This window comes from Schistocerca americana, chromosome 7 (assembly GCF_021461395.2).
Source record: "Schistocerca americana isolate TAMUIC-IGC-003095 chromosome 7, iqSchAmer2.1, whole genome shotgun sequence".
Taxonomy (NCBI): domain Eukaryota; kingdom Metazoa; phylum Arthropoda; class Insecta; order Orthoptera; family Acrididae; genus Schistocerca; species Schistocerca americana.
In genome coordinates, this window is record NC_060125.1 from 126686249 (window position 1) to 126713651 (window position 27403).

Genomic DNA, 27403 nt, shown 5'->3' on the forward strand with positions numbered 1-27403 from the left:
GACAACATGGTGGGAAGATGAAGGAGTGCTAAATATATAGGAGACAAAGTAAGGAGAGCGATTGACGTTCCCAACTGATCAATACGAACATAAAAAGAAACATACTCTACAAAACGACAAAGATTTATTTTTTACAAATTTTTTAAGCTTGCACCTTTTACAACATTTCTTTCACAAATGCTACCTAGAGAGTATTTTAATGGTACCCAGTGATGGTTTTTATCCTAGATGGACTGGCGACGTCACTTCTTATCGAAACGTAATGAAAGTGAGATAGTAGAGTAAAGCAAATAATTTTAAGCTTAGAAAATCTGTTGCTTGTGAGTACACTGACGGAATGTTCTCGGGTATCGGGAGAACAAATTGTTTGTCCTCGTACTGCGTTTCTACAGCTGTCCAGTTCGTGAATTTCTGTCGATGCGTAGAATCCATGGCATTCGATAGTAAAGAACGGACGCACAATAAAACTGCGATCTGGAATACGGGTAATACATATCGGAGTATCTCTGTAATACGAAGCGCTGTAAAATTACCTTGGTATCTATCGCACTCATTCTATTGATGAGGAAAGGAAGAGAAATATGTACTATATTCAGGACCGACGAATAATTTGACTTTTCTGGTGTCACTCTTCGGCACATAGCAATAAAAGCTACTCAAGGGAAACTTGTCTTCCTTGAACGTTTGAACTGACAGACCTAGCCAGGGAAAGTTACATTTTAACCTGGTTTCCAAATCACGACATGACTTGGCATTTTTCACTTTAACGAGCCATTTACGGAAGTTAAAGAAGTGAAAACAGTGAAAATCGTGTCATCGAGTAGAGACCTAACCTCGAAGTTTCCATTTATAGTCTGACTCTTATCCACTGAGCAACATATGTTTATTTAAGTGTGAAACTGTAGACTATAATGCTCATATGAAAAAAAGAAGAGGATAATATCAAACAACATTTATTGTGCACTTATGAAGTGTGTGAAATCGTAGAGGGAGACCAAGAGATGAATACACTAAGCAGATTCAGAAGGATGTAGGTTGCAGTAGGTACTGGGAGATGAAGAAGCTTGCACGGGATAGAGTAGCATGGAGAGCTGCATCAAACCAGTCTCAGGACTGAAGACCACAACAACAACAATGAAGTGTGTCATATTAGACAAATATCTAGAGTAGTACGGAAGGCAAGAGGAAGACTTGAATTTGTTTGGATTATTTTCGGAGATGCACGTGGTAATGAAACCTCTCAGAGGAAGCTGTTTTGATGTATTATAGAGCACTGTTCCTTTTTTATGAGTGCTTATCTAGTAAAGAAGACAGAAGGAACCGACAGCTGGATCGTAATATGACGATATAGACCATCTGCAAATCAGGCTAAAATGATCACGTGACTTAAATGTGAACCACTGGAAAGAAGGTGGCGCTATTTTCTCGAATACCTTTAGGATAAACTGAGATTACCGGTATTCGAGAACGACTGTGTGACGGTTCGGCTACTTCTCCTAGTGCCCCATGTAATTTTGAAAGAATTATTAGAAAATATTTAATAAATTGAATGAACAATCGAGGATTCTGATTCTACGGATGTAATCGCCAGCATTAATTACTTGGAACTGAGTATAAATAAGTTTTCGATGTAGTTTAGCAGTACAAGGTTAAAGCTGTGTATTCTTTATTACTAGTCTCGAGAGCATATGTGGAATTCATTAGAAATCACGAAATAAGGCCGTTACTTGACATCAAAGAACTCTTTCGTTCAGGAGATATGTAAAACGAAATTTGTGGATTGCTATGCATCCTCATACTAACCTTAATCAAATCTGCCTACAGCCAAACGCTGCAACGGTAATCACACATACTGCACAAGATAATAAAGTTTATGTTATGCCCCATTCATTATCACAGATTTTATATCTGTATCTGTCAGAAGTTATTACGTGAGTTTTCAACGACAAGTATACGTACTAAATCGTAATAATTAAAAAATGGCCAGTACGTGAGTTTCAGGTTAAAAAATCCGTATTGCATTTTCATAATTCTCAAGTATTTTGCTAAAAACTATGTTGGAATCATGTATTGAATAATACAACTTTCTCATTCCGACAACTTATCTAAAGAATGGATATCGTTCCCTACTTAATTATGAAATAAAAAAAATTTCGAAACTCTGGTAGGTTCAGTGTTTCATATAATAATTCTCTATTCCGAAGGCTAATCAGTAGATTACTCAAAACCAGAGGATGCTGCCTGTCTGCTATGAGAGCCTCTAAGCACATTTAAAGGGAACTCGGTGACATAAGTAAATTTTTAATTGATACAAACAAGGCTTTTTAATGCCTTAGGGGAAGAGATCGCAGGAAAATTTGTATAACTCTTCCTGACAGTGTTATGGAGATGTTACTCAATAATTGCCATTTGTTACTGTGTGCGTCAAAGCAGTGACAATGCAATTACTTCGTCTCAAGATCAGATGCACATTTGTGTTGGGCTGGAACTCAGTTCATTGAAGTAGTAATCCGAAGTAATGAATGATGGCGATGCTGCGAAGGTATTGTGAAGTATGTAGCGCAACCGATATTGCCATTATCAGGAGCGTACATACATTGTTTTTGGGACTGCAGTAACAGTATTCTATGAGGAAACACTAGCCTGAAAAAAATTTCTTGTTGACAGGTTACAGACTTGTCACGTAACCAGACAGGTCTGTACCTCAAACAATGCGTTATTACACCGGCGGCCCAGCTTCCATACTGCGAGCAGCAGTGCATTTGGTCGCGAGTGGTTGGCAGCGCCGGCACAGTGGCAGCGCGCGCAGTTCGGATGGCCGCAGTCTGCCGGCCCCACGCGGCTTCGCCGTCAGTCGGCTGCCAGACGCCGGCGTGGCTGGTTGCGTGTGCGGGTAGCGTGCAGGGGCGCGTCGAGACACCGTGCGGCGTCGCGTAGCGTGACGTGACGTAAGCTGTGACCACCGCGCCTGCTGGCGTCGCGTCTTCTGCCGCCCACCTCACGGACTCTGCCCGACCGCCTCATTCGGCGCAGGTAAGTCTGAGCAGTGTTACCCATTCTACGATTTTCCCTGCAGAATATTGCGCGCTCCTGAGCACCGTGCCTGCTATCGTACCCGTCTAACAAATCGTTTAAATTACTTGTTTTACATCGAATATGAGAGACAGCCCCGAATATCTGTTTTGATGTTTAGTATATCCTCGTTAGTTTAACGCCACAGATACAGAGAGAAGTGCAGCTCTTATTATTATTATTATTATTATTATTACACTGTGTAGTTACTGACAAAATGCATCGGTTGCATCCTTTCTATTTATATTGACATAGGATTTGCGATAGTGTGCTGACATTAAGTCTCAGGAAGAGCAATAGAATTTCACGTTTTCTCTAGCACAAAATTCTCTGTAAAAACATACGGCCCACAGAAAGGATATTTCTTCATTCATGTTTTGAATTGCAAAGCCTGCGTGAGCACATTTTATTACTAATGCATAATAGCAAGAAGTATTACCGTACATGACATAAAACGTACAGTTGGAGTTAATTTCTCTTTGAAGTCCAACTGTACGTTTTATGTCATATCAACGCTGATGATAACTTTAGAATAACCTTTATAAGTCGTTGGTAACTGTTGATATAACATCGCCCGGTTTACAATTAAAGTTCTTGTGTGGAACACTTGATCTGGAGCACAAATGGAAAAATGCATTTAATGGACAGTATCGTATAAATCTTATACAAACTTTCAGTGTTGGCAAATTCTGTAAATATAGCTTTGAACATTTTCACCTTTAGTCTATTGCTGCCAGTGGTAATTTATATAGTTTCACTCCAATATATCTGAAGCACTATTATAACAGATGCTCAAATTGCAGACTATAAATTTAATTACACTTACATCTGCCTAGTTTCTCCATATGACGCACCCATACAAAATCTAATGTCCTATCAGTGTCGTGTATTTACATTTGTTTCGAAATGAGACCGTCTTTGCGCTGGCTAAATTTCTCATTGAATGTCGTTTCTGTTATTTAAAATTTGATTTAGTGGTACATACCGGTTATAAGTTGCAAAAATTTACGCGATATTGTAATTTAACAGCCGATCCAATATTACATATCCATTTTTACCTCAAGTGATATTGAAAGACGATTATTCCATATTATGCAGTTCTTGTGTTTTAACCGAGCGAGGTGGCGCAGTGGTTAGTACACTGGACTCGCATTCGGGAGGACGACGGTTCAATCCCGTCTCCGGCCATCCTGATTTAGGTTTTCCGTGATTTCCCTAAATCGCTTCAGGCGAATGCCGGGATGGTTCCTTTGAAAGGGCACGGCCTATTTCCTTCCCCATCCTTCCCTCACCCGAGCTTGCGCTCCGTCTCTACTGACCTCGTTGTCGACGGGACGCTAAACACTAATCTCCTCCTCCTTCTTGTGTTTTAGTCCGACTCATAAATAAGTTAAATTAAAAACACTTGTATGTGCACGTGGTTCCAATTGGACTATTGATGTCAGAGGTTGAGTTCGCATGGTTTTAATTTAAATTTACTGCACTGGAGGTGGCCTCACATCGACCGAAATCTGTATATGCTAAAAAAATCGTTGCGAGTGATTGCTGTACCCTTAACTACTTCAAATGGATACAGTCGCTGTGCACTTTCGTAGCGTCAGTAATTCCCTAAGAAAAGAAACATATTCTTTTCGTGGTCTTGTAATTTTCTTGGTGTAGCACTTGACCATACCGTCTAATTTATTTTCCGTCCTTAACTTCTGCCCCTCGCATGTATGTATACAGTATTAAACCTTCTGTACACGTGGCATTTCGAGCATATCACATATTTACGCCACAAAAATTTTTGTTGATCTGAGATTCCATGCAACAGATACTTCTCCTTTTGGAAACACTCGAAGGATATGTGGTCGTGACATCTTAATTTAGCACCAGCTGAGTATCGAAAAGGTCTCCGTATCGTATAGCTATCCTTGGCTTTTGACAGAATGTGCGAAACGATGAGTTTCACTTTGCTAGCTGGTTATCTACGTGACAGCAGTAGAAGAAAATGAAAATGTAAACTATCGTAAAGTAACGAAATGGTTTTCGAGAGTGATGGCCCTAGTCATAGATATATATTGCCCCATGACGTTTCGAATTTGATTGACGTCTTGAGACTCTGATAGTGTAAAAATTATTCGCTTCGATATAAATTACGCTACAAACTAGATCCATTCCATGAGACTGCAGCATTTTTTCTGTTGCCTCTCGTCTTTCGCTCTTGAGACTTCTGCTCCTCCTGTGTTGATTCTGATATAATCACCTGTAATTTATTAAGCACAATATCTTCCACATTCTTGTTGAACTTAACAATAGGGTTTTGAATCCCGGAAAGTTAAAAGTTTATTGCGGTCTGCAGGAATCTGATAACAGACGTCAAACAGACCGTACGGAGGAGTAACAGAAAAGACCTAATAATATAATGGCAGTTCAAGCGAGAAAGATGACGTAATTCTCTCTAACTCTGGAGGGTAAATTTAGAGAACTGTATTCGAAGATGACTGCACGACCATTAAACTGCCACCAACGAATATCTCGGGTAGGGATAATGAGAAAGTCAGGACTTGTACAAAGACACACAGCGATTTTTCTCTCGCTCAATACGCCAATCGAATAGTAAAGAAAATTTATTATATTGGTACGAAATACCTTCCGCCATGCACTGTGCAGTGGCTTGCGTAGTGTTTATGTAATTGGAGAATCTCCAGAAACTTATCACCTCACTCCAAAACATTTTAGAATGTTCACTGGTTGTCATCTGAACGACATTATTTCTTCTGTGAATCTACCGCCTGTCGATTTTGATATCCGCTATAGAGACCCTGCCACAAAGATCCCATAACACTTGCTAGTAGATCACCCGGAGGAATGAATTTAGTGTGGAATTTCAATATCTGCGCATTGATTGTGTGAATTCAATTTGCAAAACACCGCGTGTTTCAAATTGTTATCCTGAAAAAAAAAAAAAAAAAAAAAAAGGAATTAAGAGCCAGGAACACCTTTGATACCAAAGCTGAATTACTGTGAAGAAACAGACTAACTAACACGAAGACTTCATTGCCCTAGCTGTGGATACTATAGTGGAGAATTGAATAATATTATAATGAGATTAACTAAACGTTTTAGGTGAACATGAAAAGCATTTGTCTAACCACCTCAGTTAAAGCTAGGAAGCTGCATTGCATGGATCATATCAGGTGAACATGCTGGTTCTCAAAGTTACTTGAATCTCTTGAGAATGTGCTCTTTACACTCACCTCACGTTCTAAAATGACCAGCGCACTTCTGGCTAAATGAACTGTTGACTTAAACTGAGAAACGCATGCGTCTGTCAGACCACTGCTGGACTTGACGCAGATAATTGCAATGATCTGACTAAATGCTGGCCAAGGGTTGTCCTAAGATGTCGTTGTTGGTAATAAGGTTCACCGTGAATGACCAGGATGAGACGCGCAGAGCGCTGCCGTCACGACTGGTCCTCTGAGGTACAGGGCGAGGCACGTGGTTCCGCCAGTGCTAACTCTGGACCACGGGCGACCTCCTGCAACCACACTCGTTTCCATTTCCAGACGAACTCTTTCCTGTACACTCGTCTTCATCCTCCAACAAACTCTTTATTTCCTAGCTTCCCACCAAACAAGATATAGCAGCCGATAGCTGTGTAAGAACACTCAGCCCACAAATGGTATGACTGCTTCTTCCACAGAAACCACTCAAGAAAAATGAGTTGCTTTAAAGCTCCAAAGACTTTTCGATCCATCCTCTTTCCCAAAAATCGTCTTACTATGATCCATCTTCCTCAGGTCACAAGCGTTTTTTACCAGTCGTGTGTTTTCACACCTACCTGCTAGCCTTAATCAAAGGTCCTCAGAAAGTAAGTGTCTGCACCTGAGGCTAGGCTCTTATTTTGCAGCATGTCTTGTTCCTTTAGGAAAGCGCTAGATTGTTGTCTGCTGAGGACGCTCTTCATAACACGGCTGACCACCAGTCTCCAGCTGGTAAAAACTCCTCCCCTCAGCACTGCTTAGCTGCTAGGCTGGAGAACGAACAATAGCCCTGGTTCCCCGGGAATCGGCCAGCGAAGCAACTTTCACGAAGTCAACACCTTACGCTACCTGCTCTTGTGAACACCAGAATACCTGCTGGTTACTCAGGTTCACATCTTCGTTACATTGGAAACTACCTTGCCTGTCTCAGATTCAGTTCGCTCTCTATACCCACACTAAAGAAGAAGACATTCACCACATTAAATGTAAAGATATGAAGTTAGTGATCAGTACATAGTCGCTGCAATCCAGTTCACTTCTTAAGCCATTATTATAATATTCTGTGTACTCATTATCCTCTTAGTAGAGTGTAATTTTCGTATTGAGTGAAAAGAGACATGCCAGATGGCGTGCCGCTTTTCGAATGAACCTCTTCAGTACTTTCTAGAGCAATCTGTAACGTTTGGTGTCCACCCATCAGTTCAGACTGAATGCCGCGGTATCCTCCACCAGCGACGCCACTGGATGCGGTATGTAGGTGTGTGGGATCAGCACACCGCTGTCCAGCCCATTGTAAATTTTCGTGACCTGGAGCCGCTACTATTCGGTCAAGTGACTCACAGGACTGAGCGCGCTCCTTACAGTGCTGACACCTAGAGAAAATCCCTGGCGGTACTGGAAATCGAACCTGCATCCTCCACAAGGTAGATGACCACACTAACCACTCAGCTACAGAGAGTTTAGTGTAAAAGGGGAGCAAATATTGCCTCTTATTGGTTGGTTAATACTGGAAACGACAAACCTTTCCTCCATATGTCACCATTTCTCTGGAAAGTCGTATATTTTTTTCAATATTTTTTAGCTCGGAGAATCTGTACACTTTCTTTATACTACTCTCTGTGGAGATTTTTTAATTAGCTTGCAACCTCGACACTTCGTGGCGTATTTTCACTTTGTGCATTGAGCGCTTGTTCTATGATATGGGCATAAACACGGAGAATTTCATCAATATTATTTTTACGGCACGAAGTTCCAGCTTCGGCAGACACGACTACAGCGGTCAATGGCTAAGGCCATTGATCCGGTACAAGTAGTAAATATCCAGATCGGCAGTTTGTATCTCATCAGTGAAACCTTCATTGTGCTGAATCTCGAGTACAAGCGTTACCTTGCTTTCCTGGACCTCGATTTTCATTTGGAACCCTGATTATGTAAGACCTTTTGGGCTTACTCCATCGATACTTATCTGCACTCACGCTAGTTGCGGTTGTACTGTTCACCATCTAACATTTTTGTCAGTCATTAACTAGCCTCGATCTTGGTTTCCACAAGTTACATACTTCATGAGATAGACCTAAGGAGAAAATGGACAGAGATGGATCAGGAGGGGGTGAAGCATGCGGCAGGTGGAAGACGCTGAGGTGTAGTGGGCAAGTGAAAAAGGAAGATAGCCGAGGTGGAAATAGTGCGAAGAAGATCTGGTCAGAGGGAGGAGTGAGGAAGGTACGGTCAGAGAGGGGGGAAGAGGAGATGGACAGAAGGGAAGGAAGAAATGAAGAGTGGGAAGGAAGAGATGGATAGAGGTGGAAGGATGATGTCGATGGACAGAGTGAGGAAGAGGTGGACAGAGTGAAGAAGAGGTGGATTCAGAGAGGGGTAGGAGGAGGAGGAGGAGGAGGAGGAGGAGGAGGTGTGTGCTGTATATGTGTCGAACACATACGCAGGTGTAGACGCGGCGAAAAGGCTAGTATTGTCAATAATTCTGTATTATGTGTGGAAGATATTGAAGGCAGCCATACAGAGAAAATGTCCGAGCTGGTTAGTACTCAGGTACAAATGGCTTGAGGCTGTACTGCAACAGCGGGTGCACAAGTAAGGACTACTTCATGCATTTGCCTCATGTGACACAAACAGATTCCAGGCGGGCATCTATCCGCCAAATGTGGATGTAAGCAGATGCACAGCTCCGCTCAGTCACTATCACACTATCAATAACGTCCGCACTGTATCAATAGTACCTCAAGTCAGCGTCAGGATGATGTCTACAGCCACCTTAAAGAACAACCCAACTCGACACTCTACAAAGGATCGTTAGTTGTCGTCTCTGGATCCAGGGCTGTACCAGAGCTAAAGACTGGTCAGTGAACGTACTACTGCCACGTAAAGCCTTGAGATTATAGTTTAGTATTTGTGAGGACTCTGTGCTTAAATTATTATAAATTGTTCTAAACTGTTGTCACCATTTGGACATTGTTATTGTCTAACGCTATTTGACAGTCTGTCCAGGCTGTACAGTTGCTGAGTGTGAGCAAGTCATCTCGTAACAGAACTGCTTTCGGTGGTAAGGGGTTCTCTTTCTGCCACGTTATTTATTTCACATCAAACACATTTGGTGAATACACTAAATTTGTTTGTGTCTTCAGCAACAAAACCATTGCTACGCGCTAGGTAATTTAAATTTGTATGTTGCGGACACCTACGATCTTACCGCTTTATCTGAAGCACCCACGACGCTATTTCCTCTTTATCACATCGTTTTCTCATAAACGACGTTTTGGGGTACGTACGTCCGAAGTTCAGTCGCCCGTACGCTTCCACATCAGATACTCTGCTCAGAGCCACTTTACTTAATAACTGCAGCCATTGTGCGTTGAACTACTCTTTGCTGTCCTACGGCCTTCGCGATCTGTGGGTCTGGCCAGGCGTACTGGCGGGTGGCCACTAGCGCGCCGATGCCGCTCCTGCGCTCTCCCTCTGATACTACAAAGTGGCGGTGCTGAGGGTCCGCGGTTGCCCGGTTTGAGCTCCGGCAGAGCATCAGTAGCGTTGTTTTCCAGTTTTTATTGTGTCACTGGTTCTGGCAGATTGACTCAAAGTAAAAAAGTGAATTTGGTGGTATTATTTGTGGAATTTATTTACTGAGCAGAAGTACTTATGTAAGTTGATATTGGAAAGTGTGTGAGAGAGAGAGAGAGAGAGAGAGAGAGAGAGAGAGAGAGGGAGGGACCTGTGCGTTGTGGTTTGGGTTTACAAACAACTCAAACAAGACGCACTTTGAGAGCAGGGAGAGTGCGACTGAAGAAGGCAACTGAGTCGCGGCGACAAAGCAAATCCATAATCCGCAGTGTCCATAAAAAATTAAATCATCTTGTAGACAACGATCTACATGCAATCGTTACGAGAGATTTACGGAAGGTAGACAGAATCAATGGCGATGATACAAGAAATGCAGTGATATGTTACCGAAAGAAACAAAAATTGTCAGAAAAAACCTTGCTACCGTACAGGCTATATGTGCCGCAGCTTGTGGCCATGGTTTAAGAAATATCCAGCGCGTGTCGTGAGAGAAACTCCGCAACGTTCGCTTTTGCCCAGAAAAATATTAAACAACACAGCTCTTTAACTGGACTAAATGACTTCTGAAAGACGTTCTCAGGTGGACAGTCTCTGAATTTTACAATGACGAGTACCCAAGATCAGAAAAATTGAGGATAACTTTAACTGAAAAAATAACTCTTATACGATCTGCTAGATCTGTGAGACACACATTAAACGATCAGTGTCAGGTACAAGCATTAGAATGACAGTAGATAATTTTTGCTTAAACGCAACGACATATTGACCCCCAGAAATAAGTTTTTGCTGACGACGAAATCGATGATACATCAGGCGAAATGCGACCTGTGTACTATTCGGATGAAACTTGTGTGATTCAGAACCAGTCATGCCGAAATGGGGGCCTTCAGGTACCTGGAGGGAAAGTGGCCAGGCTGACAGTTGCGCATGGGGGAGGGGGGGGGGGGGGGTGTCAGCGAAGGCAGGATTTCTTAAAGTAAATTATAAAAATGGTTCAAATGGCTCTGAGCACTATGGGACTTAACATCTATGGTCATCAGTCCCCTAGAACTAAGAACTACTTAAACCTAACTAACCTAAGGACAGCACACAACACCCAGCCATCACGAGGCAGAGAAAATCCCTGACCCCGCCGGGAATCGAACCCGGGAACCCGGGCGTGGGAAGCGAGAACGCTACCGCACGACCACGAGATGCGGGCAAAGTAAATTATAAATTAGTACGAAAACAAAAATCTGAAGGTTTTCATTCGCAAATAAAAATAATTTAAAAAATTGTTTTTTGACTATTTTTTTAAATTTTTTGGAAGAAGCTTCCATTACCATTGTGGACAACGCTAAGTATCACTCGGTTGTCACGAACCGAGCTCCAAAACCGAAAACACAGAAGGCTGGCATAGCCGCCCTGTTAACCGTGAACGGTACTACACATCCACGTAGAGACACAAGAGACGAGATGTTGGTCAATGCTCGTTTAAACAAACAAGATCCTGTTTATAAGCCAGATATAGTGGCAAATGAGAGGGGCACCATGCAGTACGCTTACCGTCTCATCAGTGTCGGTACAATCAGACTGAGCTCATGTGGGTCCGAATCAAGAGAGAAGTAATAAGAAACAACAAGTTTAAAATCACAGATGTTGAGCGATTACCTCACGGGGCCTCGCAAAACGCCACAGTCGAACAATGGCAGAAATGTGTTCGGTATGCAGAAACCGCACAGAAAGAAGACTTTGAGAAAGGAAAGACCGTAATCGAGCCTATAATCGTCAACTGCAATGATGAATGAACAATCACAGACGATGAGGGTAGCGAAGGAGGAGACGAAGAAGAAAAATTCGATTAGGAGGAAGAGACACTAGCGAAGACAACTAAGATGGGCCATCTGCGTCATTTCATTTACTGTGCAGCTATAGCATCAACATTTCGTAAGTAGTGATTTAATAAAATATTGTATCGCAAACAAATTGTTTCGCTAGTGTTACGTATTCATTCACAACCAGAACATGTATCAGATTGGAATCGAAGAGGGACTGATGAGCACACTATGATGCAATGATTTGTGAAACAAGACAGGTATTGAAAGCAATCAGTCGTGTAGTAATCTGGTTTTACTGAAGATCTAGACTTCAGCTATCTCATAGCTAACATCAGTGCATTTAGACTGTGTCATATCTACCAATTATGCATTTTTGCTAGTGTGGTAATTTGCTTGAAATTCCAGAACTTATATTTTTCACGTTGATATGCGTTTTTGTCAGTGATCTCCGTACATTTACACTCCATACAAGTATACAGTACCTAATGTTGTGTACAATAATTTTACCCACTGCAGGCTGAAAATAAAGAATTGAATGACAAAAATTTAAAAATGTAATGTTATGACTGACATAGCATAAATCAATAGTTCGAAAACGTAATTATTTTGATTTTGGGCAGAGCAGAAATATTACAACAGAGGTTCATGGGCCTATAAAGTGCATGTCATTCACAGTCTGGCAACAGCACACGAACAGCCACCCGCCAAAACGCCTGACCAGAGCTATAGTGCAGGGGAGTTCTACGAGAGAGGCGGAATATGTACTACGGTGACCGTTCCAGCTCGTTAATAAGCCATCTCGGAAAAATCGAGAGCTGATTCTGAAAAATTTTAATTAGGCCGGGTGGACTGAGATTTCCAACACTGCACCACCTCACTGGCCATATTCCTGTGAGGCTGCCGATTCTCATTTGAGATACAATGACGAACCAAAAAATTTTGACCACGTTCTTAATATCGTGATGGCCGACACTTGAAACGTAATACACCAAAATATTCTGCGTGGCATGGATTCAACAAGTCCTTGGCAAGTTTATGGAGCTACGTGACACCAGGCGTCTACACACAGAGATCACGTGGTCCCCGTAAATTATGGACCGGTAGTCTGTGATGGAGGAGCTAAGGCCCAGTAGCATCCCAGGTGTGTTCCATCGGGTTCAGATCAGGTGAATCTGGTTGCTAAAGCGCTGTGGCAGGATTCTGACTTTGTGACACTGATGTTATTTGCTGGAGATGACCTCAAGCTTGAAGGGGTGCAGGTGGTCCGCAGTAATGGCCAGGTAGACCACACCTGTCTTCAGTTACGAACACAGGGCCCACTGAAGCCCAGCTGAGTGCCCCCTTCCCCGTGTCCCAGCATAACACTGCCACCGCCATGTTGCGTAGTGGCTCGTTGCATGTCTCGAGCAACCGTTCGATTAAAGCGTATCCGAACCGACAATCTACTTGATGCAACAAGGCACGTGATTCACCCGACCTGCCAAAACGTTTCCATCAATCCACAGTCAGGGCACAATGTTCCCGGGCCAATTGCAATCTTAATTGACAGTGTCATTGGGTCACTGTTGGTCGTCTGATGTGGAGTCCCATGTTTTATAATGTGTTCTGATTGTGTGCCCCAAAACACTTGTGCCTTCATCAGCTTTGTTCTGCGTCGTCAGATCTGCCACAGAATACGGCGTATCCTGCTTTATAGAACGGGCGACCCGCCGATCGCCACGTTCTGTGATGAGGTGAAGACGTGCAACATCTCTTCGTCTACTCCAAGTTTAGACCACTTTCCATGCATGTTCATCACAGTAGCACGGGAACAGCCGACCAGCTTTGCCGTTTCCCACATGCTCGGTCCCAGGCGTCGGTCGGATACAGGCCTGTGGGAGCAGTATGACGCCATAGGAGACGGTCAAGTGGTCTTCCATGGGATCTCTGGTGGTTATCGAATGCACCATAACGACTTTGGACCAAGTGATGCGGACTAACTACAACTCATAATGTGAGACCTTAACTTTTCCCGGCGAATTGAATGTTCGAACAACTTACGGGTTTTCTGCCAGGTGACGTCGTCGACCACCGCCGATATTTCGACAGGAGCACACCCTGCCATTCTCAAGGCAGCAAACCCGTAAGTTGTTCGTACAACTCATAATACTTGCTGCTCGTATTACCGTTTTTGTGCTTGACAATAATAAACAAGCATTACTCGAAGTTTTCTTCGTTGTATAAGAAATTTAAAAAAAGCCACTTCAGTCGACATATGGAACTGTGGACAACGAACGACTACAAGGTAAGCACATCCACGGGAAGTGTCGCTTTGGGATCTAAGTTATTAGTGTGAGCTCAAATTAATGGCTTTTAAATTTAACTACGGTATAGGCAGATCTCAAGCTAACAGTGACGGTCATGGGGAAATGTTATACATCAGGTATACATATATGACAAGTCGAACGTACGTGGTAGCCATATGGATGAATTAATCTGCTTCCCCTTATCCCCCGCGGTTGTAAAAATGCTCAGTACTGTTCGATAAATGGTGTTTCTTCCAGTAATTTACCAGACTACGGCAGCTCTAGCGTATACTCTCCACCTTTCGTGTATCGAGCAAGAGGGACACAGCAAATACTGCGAGAAGCCGCCACCGCAGAGTCGCCTATGGTTCAGTGTTGCTACCATCACCCCAGGCAAAGACAGTGCCGCACCGTATGGGAAACACACGCAGATCTACATCTGTCGAAACGTCCACTGGCCACACTCGTCTACACTGTGCCAAGGCTGTTGCCACAAATGGTCAGGTGACCACGTTCAGCTGAGGATGCTGCTTTCATTCTACTGTCTTGTATCGTCAGTCCCATGTCACCGTACAAGCCCTTCGTTATCAACACAACATGTTTTAGAATGAAATTAAGTCCCATATAATTTTAAGCTACAGGGGGTGGACAAAAATATGAAAACACCACAAGAGATGTATGCTTTTAAACAAATGCAAACGCTAGCCAAGCCTACAAGTTGTGCTGTTGTATTTCAAGACAAATGGCACCTACGAAATGTGTTGAATACATTGCAAGCGACAGTCGTGGCCAGAACAGTGTTCTGTGTAGTTGTGAGTGCATTATGTCAGAGCTCAGTGGATGAGAACGTGAGCACATTGTTGGTGCTCGTACGGCGAGCGTATCCGTAACTGAAGAAGCCGAGGCGTACGGAGTTCCATATCGAAGATATATTCCTCATACAGCCAAACCAGAGCATCACCAGCCAAGTCATAACGCGGACGAAAATATGTTGTGTGGTCGTGACAGACGTCACTGGAAAGGATAGTGACGAAAAATAAGAGAACGACAGTTGTAGCACTGAATGTCGCACTCTCGAACCACCAAAATAAGATAAGCACGGAAATTCCGGGCGAGCTGGAATTCCAACAGCACGTATCTGTGATGCAAATGCCCTTAACAGAAGAACATGGTGCCGATGCCATAAAACTTGAACTATGGAGGCATTTGGTCGCACGACCCTTGTTTCACAGTGCGTCCAACTTCTGGCCGATTTTACGTCCTAAGAGTAAACATGTCGAGGATTGCAGTGACGATTTGTGCAGTCATATCGTGCTATTCCACGGACCCCATGGTAACTCTGCAAGGTTGCATTACTGCCAAAGGTTTGTGGGGCCACTTTGGGTGAGCAATTCCATCCCAGGGTACAGTGTTTGTTCCCCCAGTGGTGACGCAGCGTTCCGAGACGGCTGGATCCCTGTTCGCTCCTGTCGTCCACGGCCGGTGTTGCGAGAGCGACGATGAATTTTCGCACCTCCCCTGGCCACTGCAGTCACCATATCTCAGTATTATTAAGCCTTTGCGGCCTACTTTGGAGAGAAGGGAGGGTGATGGCTGTCCACATTCGTCGTCGTTACCTGAACTTGGCACCATTTTGCGCAAAGAAGGGGAAGGCATTCGCAGGACCTGTTTTTATGCACTCAGAGACGACTGCCAGCTATTTTGAAAGCCAACATATTTCCTACACCGTACAAGGATGGTAATGTGTTTCCATGTTTTTGTCCACCCTGCGTAACGATTCTGGTTGCTCAGAGGGTTACGAAACTGGAAGATGATGTTAGCTAGGTAAAGTTTTACGGAAGTTAATGATACATCTTCATCGATGTTTTGATAACTCGTACTAATGAAAACACTGCCTTTTAGGGGATATTGGTTATCAGAATCGAGATATTTTGACCTCTTGCATCGGCTGAAATACATCGGTTGCTTCAAGAGGCTTTTTGAAATAAGTGTCAAAATTTAGATGAGCGGTGTTCTGGTATCAACCTTCGCAGAATTAGTTTATGGAAAATATGCCAGACAAAATCTATTATGTCACTGCGAATAAGACGTGATTCTCAGTTCCAATGCACATTTGTAAATCAGAGAATAATTTCTAAAAGAGGAAACAAATATGAAAACTTTAACGAAAACTGTTAAAGTAAAAATAATCTTAAGATCGATTCGGTAAGTGACGGATAATTTCAAGCAATTTTATGTTGTGGCCGAACGTGTCTGTTATGTTGCATCAGAACAGACTTTTATTACGTAGAATTTAGATTATCAGGAACAAAGCCATTTTCGTCTGAAGCAACCTATTCGGGATCGACAGGTTGGACGCAGTCGATCACGGGCGAGTTCAAAGGAATTATATCAGATGCGTATCAGGGCTACAGACTGGCAGCCTTCGGACCGGACTCCCTTCTGACGGACAGTGCGACAGTTTCCACGCAGCTGTGAGCGAGGGCGGCCCTCGGTGTTCGTCGCGCTCAGACGCAGCCAGCCGAGGAGGAAGCGGCCCGTCCGCCCGAGCCGCGACTTATCTGGCTCAGCGCCGGCCAGGATACATATTTACACGGGCAGCGGGGCGCGCGTCTGTTTGTTTGCCGCCGCCGGAATTTATGGGCTTTAAATTACGACGCGTGTGCCGGCTGCGGCTAGGAAGGCACGGGACCGCCGGACTCCAGGCCGCGCTGCTGGAAGCAGCCGACTCCAGGCCGGCTTTCCTACGTGCTATCTGGTCACAGGGGATGGCCGTCAATGGCATGACGTAGTTGGGAGTTCACAAGGAGTGATCTGGAATACCGCAAGATGAACTCGTAACAACATTTCCGAGGTTCCTCAGTCTAAGTATTTTGGTATTAAGTACCCATTGTCTCCGGTAGCTCATTACCGAGTAATCACATTTCGTCTGATTTCTTACCCCCGTTTGTATTCGTATCTCTACTGCACGGAAACAAAATCTGAACAGTAATGCAGATGTCAGTGATATGGGCTGTTTGTCGTTTCGTAACAAAGTTGTTCCTCTCACTCGAGGCTCTCGATCTGAAAAGAGTAAGGCCCACTTTTACTTGTCGCCCTGCAGTTTGCATTGAGTACTGCCGGATTCTGTCTCCGGTTTGTTTCTCCGGCAGTGTAAATTGCACGTTAACGGTAATACAAAGCAGTATGGATAGGAGAACGAAGTTCTTCTCGCCGACACGCCTGAATAAAACATTCTGCTCGTCGGACTTTTTGCCGCACCGATTTGGAGTGAAGCTTAGAGATTTTGATTACTGACTGTCGTGGCTGAGGCCGTGGTGCGCTCACATACGCCGTGGACGGCTTCTGACTGGTCCGGAGTTACGCCGTGCTGCCAGAGATGGTGTCGACGTCTGCGCTGGGGAGCAGCACCGCTGCCATAGGAACGTAAACAACTTGGTCAATTTCTCTCCTCCTGTGAGCCGAGAGTTCGCTCCCACACACCGCTGGGATTACATTCACTGTCCCAGTAGGATTCTAATTTTTGCAGCATCTTTAATAACGGAATCGCAGTGAGCAGAAGCGTGAAACAAAACTTTTATTTCATCAGACAAAATTTTGCGTTTATTTGCGAGGCTGTGCTACGTAGCTCCTCATTTCCGAAGCTCTCTATTGTCAATCTCACATTGATATTCGCCACAAAAGTCAGAAACTCTACGAACGGACTGACGCTTAGTCGCCTCCGCACTCACCGAAGAATTTTATAAACCCCGGGAACCTCGGGTGGAGACTGTACTTAAAGGAGCGCAGTATCTCCATTTTCTTATTCCTCGTTTTCCCAGGGCACTGCCTATTTCGGTAGTTGTAGCCTCACAGAAGGAATGATGCACAGTCGCTGGCTCATCACGCGACTGTTAGTGTTTCCTCTTTTCTGTTTCTTGAAGAACGGCAACTTTACAGCACGTGAACAATAGCCGTTCTTTCTGAACGCGTGATTTAGACCAGTCTGTTCAAGAATCATAACAGATGCAGGCATTATTGCAAAAGACGCAGATACTCAGAAAGATTCTAGTTGGTTTACACCATCGTCATACAGAGATTCCGAAACCAGATATTGAATTGTAAGGTGTACCTAGGAGCAGATATAGACTCATATTACAATTTAATAGTGATGAAGATTAGATTTAAGATTAAGAGAATCGTGTCCGGAAGAACCAGTGGGGAAGGAAGTGGGATAAGTACTGAGAAATAATGAGACGCGTTTGAAGCTCGCTAACGGTGTGGATACTGAGATAAGGAAATCACAGTAGACCATTCGGTTGAAGAATGGACAACTCCCAAAAGGGTAATCAGATAGTGGACAGTCAAACACAGGTACAAGAACAAGGCTTGGCTAACGGAAGAAAATAACTGTAATGATCGGTGAAACGATGGTACATAAACGTTCAGAAAATGACAGGAATATAGCAATATAAATCACTTAGAAATGAAATAAATAGGAAGTGAATGGCAACCAACCCGAAATGGTTGCGTGAAAATTCGAAGACATCGAAACAGAAACTATCGTCGGAAGAACTGACTAAATACGTAGAAACGACAAAACAAACTTCAGTGAAACTGGAAACAAGGGTGGAAATACTAAACATGCAAGCCTGGAAATTCATTGTTAAACGCAGAGGAACGAGTCGATAGGTGTAAAGAGTATACTGAAGGTGACTTGTATAATGAAGTGATAAAGGAAGAAATTGGAGTCAATGAGAAACACATAGGGTTTCAGTACTAGAACCAGAATGTAAAAGAGCTCTGGAAGGCTCGAGATCAAATAAAGCAGAAGAGATATATAACATTTTATTGGAATTTCTAAAATCATTGGGGAACGTAACTCTAGATTTACGGAAAAACATCATCCACACACTTACGTAGATAGCAATGGCATATAAGTGCGAAAACTATCGCAAAATCAGCATAGCACGTCATGCACCCAAGCTGCCATGAGAGTATGAATTCCTAAGGAACCAAACTGCTGGGGTTACACATTACTTAAACTAACCCATGCTAAGAACAATACACACCCAAGCCCGAGGGAGGACTCGAACCTCCGGCAGGGAGGGCAGCCCAATCCGTGACATAACGCCTCAAACCGCGCGGCCAAGCTGCTGATAAGAATGTTATACAGAAGAAAGGGAAAGAAAACTGAGGGTCTGTTCGATGAGGATCAGTTTGGCTTTAGGAAAGGTAGAGACACCAGAGGGGCACTTCTGACGTTGCGGTTGATAACGGAAGCAAGACTGACGGAAAATCAAGACTTGCTCGTAGATTTTTTTCGACCTAGGGGAAACGTTTGACGCTGTGAAAAGGTGCAAGAAGTTCGAATTCTGAGGAAAATATGAATAAGCTACAGGGAAAGACGGGTGATACGCTACACGTACAAGCACAAAGTGGGGACAATAAGATCGGAAGATCGAGAACAAAATGCTCAAATTATAAATGTTGTAGACAGGGATGCAGTCTTTTGCTCCTACTGTTTACACTACACATCGAAGAAGCAATGACGAAAAGAAATGTTCAAGAATGTGATGAACATTCAGTGTGAAAGGATATCATGATAAGATTCGCTGATGACATTGCTAACATCAGTGAAAGTGAACAAGAATTAGAGGATCTGTCGAATGGAATGAATACTCTAATGAGTACAGAATATGGATTGAGAGTATATCGAAAAAGACAAAAGTAATGAGAAATAACAAAAATGCGGATAGTGAGAAAGTTATCTGATGGTTGCAAAGTAGACGAAGTTGAGGAAATCTGCTACCATGGAAGTAAAATAAAACATGACTAACGAAACAAGGACAAAACAAGCAGGCTAGCGCAGACAAAGAGGGCATTCCCGGACAAACTAAGTCTGCCAGTGTCAATCGTAGGTTTAATTTGAGAAGAAATTTCTGATAATGTACGTTTGGAGCACAGCATTGTATGGAAGTGAATCATTGGCTGTGGGAAAACCGAAACGGAAACAGTGGAAACGTTTGAGATGTGGTGCTACAGAAGGATGTTGAAAATCAGGTAGATTAATAAATTGGAGTCGGAATGAGGAGGCTCTTCGCAGAGTCGGTGAAGAGACGAACATATTGAAAACACTGACGAGAACAAGGGGCAGAATGTTAGGACATGTGTTAAGGCATCAGGGAAAGACATCCATGGTACTAGCGGGAACTGAAGAGGGTGAAACCAGTAGAGGAAGACAGAGATTGGAATACGTCCAGTAAATTGTAGAGACGTAGGGCGCGAGTGCTACTCTGGGGCGATGAGATTGGCGCAGGAAAGGAATTCGTAGTCGGCCGCTTCAGCAAAAAAAAGGTCAATTTCGGTATCCTCGTTATCGTCGTGAGGAAAAGTTTCAGCTCTGCATATCAGTGTACTTAAAAGGGCTCTCTTCTTCACTTGAGGGTGGAAACTCTGCGCATTGGGATAACAAATCAGAGTGCGTCAGCTTGCCGTACTCAGAGTGGCCGACCAGCCCACCCGACGTTCCTTGTACCAACACCTAAAAATGGCAACTTCATGTTCTCTGTGTGTAATATCCAGTATTGACAGACTTACTCCAGTATGGACAGACTTACTAAAGAAGAGTTGGCCGATACGTGCGTCGTGTTTGCGTTCAGTGAATGCATTGAAAGAGAAACACGACGACGCTGTGGCGAGTTGTTCCTTCACTGACGGCGACCGCACGCCAGTACTTTTGCATATGAGGGTTTGTTGCATTAATTGTCTTTCGCACAGTACATTTTGATGAGCGCACGTTACAGGATTCGTCACAGAAGTAGAGGAAACTGCGTAACAAAGTGAATAAATCGTAACCACATTATTATTCTCTAAAGAAATGTGAGTGATAGAAAATTTCCGAAGCACTCAGGATCCAACTGTGGTCGTGATAAAGACGTTAAATTCGTTGTATGGTTGCATAAGGCCGTTACGGAATGAATAAGCACAATGTTTGTCTTTATTTTACTGACGGAGAAAAGCACAATAAATTTCCTTTGAAGTAAACAACTGCACGTAGGTATAGCCTATATTATGCTTGTTAAAATCGAAAATATTTGAAAGAACTTATCATTCTCGTTGCTTGCGTTCTTGATAACTGCAGTTATATGTCTCGTGTATCACTGTTGTCTTAGAGATCTTTGGTGATAAAAATTGTTTAGCCGTGATCACGGTACTTGCACCTCAACAAACTATACAGCAGATGCCATCAAGCACACTATGTGCCAGGTCGTATGTGTGTTTCATATTTCATTCATCATATTTTATTGACACCATCTTTCTCATACGTACTTCAGTAAAAATTCTTTAAGGGTTTCTCGTAAGTCACTGCAGACATCAGAAACTATCAGAGATACAGCAGCTATTGAAAATGGTTCAAATGGCTCTGAGCACTATGGGACTTAACTGCTGTGGTCATCGGTCCCCTAGAACTTAGAACTACTTAAACCTAACTAACCTAAGGACATCACACACATCCACGCTCGAGGCAGGATTCGAACCTGCGACCGTAGCGGTCACGTGGTTCCAGACTGGAGCGTCTAGAACCGCACGGCCACTCCGGCCGGCAGCAGCTATTGAAATGCGAAACAAGCAGTATTGTAGCGAAAATGTCTTCAGTAGCTAATAACCAGAGTGTAAAGGCTAGCGTTTCTGCAGGTTTTATTGGTAGTCGGTAATTAGTATTCTGCTTTTGAATATCCTCCACAATTTTAATGAGAAGCCAACTAAAGACGTCAACCGATATATGTTGAAAGGTTTGATCTAGTGCTGAGGAGAGCTGGAGCTGAAGCTGAGTGCTAGGTTCACTACCTCCACGCATTTCACACATATGTACAAACTGGGATACCTAAATCCTTTTTTCCCACGTCATTTTCCTTACTTCGTCAAAAGTAGTGAGCTCGCCAGGCAAAGTAGTTCTTCCTGAATGTCGAAGCTTTGCATCGGGGCTCTAACTATACGGTGCAGTGTTTCGTTCTTTGTGCGGATAATTAGCGCCAAAAAGACACTAACGCAGGCTTCGTGGGCTATCCGCCTGTTCTCTTCCGTTCCCGATAGCGTAAACGCTTGTCCATAAATACAAGCGAATGCTCGTAGTGAACACTGGCGAATTGTCGGCGAATGCGCACTGGCATATGTCCGCATCCTTTGACTGCGGTGTAGAGGTGGTCCCTGCAATGCCTCAATTCTGACAGTTCTGTCAACCGTTGAGCTATTCCGTGCGTCGTGACGAATGGAGCCCATTTTTCCTAAACTCTGCCTACCTCGTGCCAATACTTTGAAGCCGGCCGGAGTCGCCGAGCGGCTCTAGGCACTTACAGTCTGGAACCGCGCGACCGCTACGGTCGCAGGTTCGAATCCTGCCTCGGGCATGGATGTGTGTGATGTCCTTAGGTTAGTTAGGTTTAAGTCGTTCTAAGTTCTAGGTGACTGATGACCACAATAGTGAAGTCCCATAGTGCTCAGAGCCATTAGAACCAATACTTTGAATAACGACATCCGCCTTTCCCTGATTACGCTGGGTGTCATAGCCGAGTACCGATCCCGAGCAGACGCTGCCACAATATTTGGACTAGCGGACTACAGAAGGACGCGCTGCTGGCGTTCCGCTGATACTCGCCGGCAGGGCGGCGATTTACCTGGGGAGTCGGCGGGCGCGTTTGTAGCACTTGGGGTGAGTCAGTGGAGACGCGGGCAGCGGGCCGCAGCCTTAATTCGAGGCGGACGAACTCCACGCGCGGGGCCGGATCGCGATCAAAGGCCAGCCGGCGGCTGTGGTACACACGCCACCCACTGTTTTGACGGCAGGTAGAAAGAAGTGCTTCGCCTGCAGCCGGCGGCTGGCACCAGAGCGCCGCTCCAGTGGGAAAGCTGCATCGAAAAACAGAATTACCACTGCGACACGACACACTCTTAGCGATTTGTGCGGATACTTGCGTGATTGGGTTATAACTTTTTGGGGAAAAAAGGCGCCATATGACCATAACGAGCTCATTGCTGAAACCTTATCGGCCGAGTCGTAGTGTCCTATTGTCGCAATGTTTCCACAGGTTTCCTATTTTCCATCTTGAGGCGAAGTGTCAGATTCAGACCCAGTTAGATCCTATACAGCCGCTGGATCGCAGACTCCTCTGCCGAGGGTCCAATGGATAGACCAGTCCGTGCGCCCGGAAGAGATGTCGCAAGTGGTGGTGCGGGCGAGGGGGCTACAGGTACAGGTATGGGGTCCCAGTGCAGCCTGTCTTCCCGCCCGCTGCCTCCGCAACTTTCACATCACAGCCTCCGTGGCGTAGATTTTCTAACGCCACACACCATACGGAGCTCAGACGGAACAGCGGTTCCCACCTGTGCTGTACAATGGGTGTGGCGTTAGCAAAAATACGTCAGGGACACTGGCGGAGGCAGCGGGCCTGCACTGGGACTCGATGCCTGTACCCCCTACACACTCCTCTGTTCTTTCCAATCACACTGGACGTCTTCCTGCTTTTTCCTTACGGCAGGATTTAGCGAAATTTGTTGTCTCTACGACATTTACTTCTCACTAGTCGGTGTGGAAGACCTTTCTCTTGGTGATATCCCTGGTGGTTTGGGTGTTGTGATTGATCGCCCATGATTAATCTAGGATTAGGGATTTTGTGTTTTTATAAGAAAATGTGTGGCTGTAATTCACGAGGATGTTAATTAGATCATTTCGTGAGCGGCTACCTCGAAGGTAAAAGCCATTTGCGGGGGTTTTGAACCGAATGTTAAGCTTTTCTACAATGCCAGCACCATGCAGATCGACCATCAGGAAACAGTTCTCGACATGTCGTGCACATGTTAGAGTCCATTTTTGTATTTTCAGCAACTCTTGAGCTCTATTTTTGCAGCATAGCTCCACACTAGTAGTGGGGCAAATCTCAATCTGGCCAACTTTTGACATCGAATTGCTACAAAATGAATTATGCAGATTAACTGATCACTTAATTAGCACTATACCCACCCTCAATCATGACACAGGTTCTCCCTAGCTGGCATGTGGGTCCCACTCAGGGAACTTCCAACCCCTCCAAAATGGTTCAAATGGCTCTGAGCACTATGGGACTCAACTGCTGTGGTCATAAGTCCCCTAGAACTTAGAACTTCTTAAACCTAACTAACCTAAGGACAGCACACAACACCCAGCCATCACGAGGCAGAGAAAATCCCTGACCCCGCCGGGAATTGAACCCGGGAACCCGGGCGCGGGAAGCGAGAACGCTACCGCACGACCACGATATGCGGGCTCCAACCGCTCCCCCTACCTCCATGATGTAATCCAAGATGGCGGCCCAGGAATAAACGGTGGAACAGTCAAATATATTGGCAGGAATATAAAATTTTGTGTGTTCACCTTGAGGTCTAGAGACCAACTTATCGAGTTCACAACACCACCATCAGAAGGTGCTGGTGGCTCTCCTCCACCATCCACCCTACACCATGTGCCCGATGCCTTATCCCCTACACCATATGCCCTATGCCCTACCCCCTACACCATATGCCCTATGCCCTACCCCCTCTGCCCTCTCCTCTCCCTGCAGCTTTGGCCATGTGATCATCCCAATATAAGTCAGAACTGAGTGGAAGTCTAAGAGGGCTATATAACACCTTCTGCAACCTATGTAGAAAAAAGGTGAGCTAAGGTAATGCGACAGGACCATGTTTTGACTGCTTGGTGGAAATGAGAACATGTTGTAGCTCCGCCAGCCATCTACAGTGTTTAAGGTCAGCGCCAAAAGAAGCAATCCTGGAACACAAGGTAGCTGAAAAGACAATATGAGTAGTTACAGTGGTGTTTCTTATCAGCAAAATTAGGAGGATCCACATCATACCCTGCCGCCGTTGGATAAGCAGCTGAGCAGCAAGTCGTATACTCCTAGCTCACTCGTTTGTTACATAGTTTAATTCTTAATTTCTTTGCGTGTTTTTGGTACTTGCATTGTTTAATTCATAAATTTCGGGCGTATTATAGTATTTGAGAGTGTAGCATCGCGTTTTAGTACCTGAATAGTGTAAATTCGCGTAGTCGTTTGTCTACTGTTTTTGTTTTTGAACGGCCAGTGTCGGTTGGTCACAGTCAGTGTGCTCCCTGCCGCCGTTGGATAAGCAGCTGAGCAGCAAGTCGTATACTCCTAGCTCACTTGTTTGTTACATAGTTTAATTCTTAATTTCTTTGCGTGTTTTTGGTACTTGCATTGTTTAATTCATAAATTTCGGGTGTATTATAGTATTTGAGAGTGTAGCATCGCGTTTTAGTACCTGAATAGTGTAATTTCGCTTAGTCTCCTTCCGCCGCCGAGCAGTGTCAGCAGTGCGCAAGTAGCAGCATTACTGCATTTACTAGGCAATCTTGTATTTTAATAACCGTTTAAATTTTGTCGATTTGTTTGCGCTCTGTAGATTAGTTCAGACGTTCTTTGCAAAACAGTTTTTAGCATGGATAGGGACTGCAACTGCTGTGTTCGGATGCAGGCTGAGTTGGCATCCCTTCGCTCCCAGCTTCAGGCAGTGTTGGCTTCGGTCACACAGCTTGAGGCTGTTGCCAATGGGCATCACTGTGGGGGTCCGGATGGGGGTTTGTCGGGGACGGCCAGCTCGTCCCACGCATCCCCTGATCGGACTACGACTGTGGTTGCCCGGGATACTGCCCGCATTGAGGCTGATCCCTCACCTGTGGTAGAGTGGGAGGTCGTTTCAAGGTGTGGCAGGGGGCGAAAGACATTCCGGAGGGCTGAACGGAAAGCCTCTCCAGTTTGTCTGACGAACCGGTTTCAGGCTCTGTCTCAGGCTGATACTGATCTTCGGCCTGACATGGCTGCTTGTCCAGTTCCAGAGGTTGCCCCTCAGTCTGCAAGATCCGGGCAGTTGCAGAGGGTGGGCTTACTGGTAGTTGGGAGCTCCAACGTCAGGCGCGTAATGGGGCCCCTTAGGGAAATGGCAGCAAGAGAGGGGAAGAAAACCAATGTGCACTCCGTGTGCATACCGGGGGGAGTCATTCCAGATGTGGAAAGGGTCCTTCCGGATGCCATGAAGGGTACAGGGTGCACCCATCTGCAGGTGGTCGCTCATGTCGGCACCAATGATGTGTGTCGCTATGGATCGGAGGAAATCCTCTCTGGCTTCCGGCGGCTATCTGATTTGGTGAAGACTGCCAGTCTCGCTAGCGGGATGAAAGCAGAGCTCACCATCTGCAGCATCGTCGACAGGACTGACTGCGGACCTTTGGTACAGAGCCGAGTGGAGGGTCTGAGTCAGAGGCTGAGACGGTTCTGCGACCGTGTGGGCTGCAGATTCCTCGACTTGCGCCATAGGGTGGTGGGGTTTCAGGTTCCGCTGGATAGGTCAGGAGTCCACTACACGCAACAAGCGGCTACACGGGTAGCAGGGGTTGTGTGGCGTGGGCTGGGCGGTTTTTTAGGTTAGATGGCCTTGGGCAAGTACAGAAAGGGCAACAGCCTCAACGGGTGCGGGGCAAAGTCAGGACATGCGGGGACCAAGCAGCAATCGGTATTGTAATTGTCAACTGTCGAAGCTGCGTTGGTAAAGTACCGGAACTTCAAGCGCTGATAGAAAGCACCGAAGCTGAAATCGTTATAGGTACAGGAAGCTGGCTTAAGCCAGAGATAAATTCTGCCGAAATTTTTACAAAGGTACAGACGGTGTTTAGAAAGGATAGATTGCATGCAACCGGTGGTGGAGTGTTCGTCGCTGTTGGTAGTAGTTTATCCTGTAGTGAAGTAGAAGTGGATAGTTCCTGTGAATTATTGTGGGTGGAGGTTACACTCAACAACTGAGCTAGGTTGATAATTGGGTCCTTTTACCGACCTCCCGACTCAGTAGCATTAGTGGCAGAACAACTGAGAGAAAATTTGGAATACATTTCACATAAATTTTCTCAGCATGTTATAGTCTCAGGTGGAGATTTCAATTTACCAGATATAGACTGGGACACTCAGATGTTTAGGACGGGTGGTAGGGACAGAGCATCGAGTGACATTATACTGAGTGCACTATCCGAAAATTACCTGGAGCAATTAAACAGAGAACCGACTCGTGGGAGCCCGCATCTCGTGGTCGTGCGGTAGCGTTCTCGCTTCCCACGCCCGGGTTCCCGGGTTCGATTCCCGGCGGGGTCACGGATTTTCTCTGCCTCGTGATGGCTGGGTGTTGTGTGCTGTCCTTAGGTTAGTTAGGTTTAAGTAGTTCTAAGTTCTAGGGGACTTATGACCACAGCATTTGAGTCCCATAGTGCTCAGAGCCATTTTTGAACCGACTCGTGGAGATAACATCTTGGACCTACTGATAACAAACAGACCCGAACTTTTCGACTCTGTATGTACAGAACAGGGAATCAGTGATCATAAGGCCA